General features: G+C 78.8%; 1 protein-coding gene and 1 long non-coding RNA gene across 2 annotated transcripts in view; one reads left to right on the top strand and one right to left on the bottom strand.

Annotated features, from left to right (window-relative positions):
• The window catches only part of LOC144217330 (uncharacterized), a 1,053-nt gene that overhangs the window by 465 nt on the left and 333 nt on the right, over positions 1 to 255 (bottom strand). The window lies entirely within an intron of this gene.
• ZNF624 (zinc finger protein 624) overlaps positions 25 to 255 on the top strand; it is a 31,458-nt gene continuing 31,227 nt past the window's right edge. The window contains exon 1 of the mRNA XM_077746893.1: positions 25 to 97. The gene's annotated coding sequence lies outside the window, so the exon portion shown is untranslated. The remainder of the gene's footprint in view (positions 98 to 255) is intronic.

Raw genomic sequence — 255 nt, 5'->3', positions numbered from 1 at the left:
GTGCCTGGCGGCCCCCCCCGCCAAGCCGGCGCCATTGCTGGACGCGTTCCCGCCCTGCTCTGCGAGTGCCCTCAGTTGTCCTCAGTTCGGCAGCCAGGTACTCGTTGCCCCGGGCGCCGGGCCCCACTTCCCCGCCGCCCCTCCCTCGGCGCTGGGCTCCCGGCGGCGTCGGGGGCGGGGCCGCTCCCTCCAGAGCCCCTGTCCCTGAGCCGACACGCCCACCCGAGAGGCGGCAGGGCCGGGGCCCCCCGCCCG

Source organism: Crocuta crocuta, unplaced genomic scaffold, assembly GCF_008692635.1.
Source record: "Crocuta crocuta isolate KB4526 unplaced genomic scaffold, BGI_CrCroc_1.0 scaffold139, whole genome shotgun sequence".
Taxonomy (NCBI): domain Eukaryota; kingdom Metazoa; phylum Chordata; class Mammalia; order Carnivora; family Hyaenidae; genus Crocuta; species Crocuta crocuta.
The sequence above is the reverse complement of the archived record's forward strand: the minus strand, read 5'-3'. Positions and strand labels throughout refer to the sequence as shown.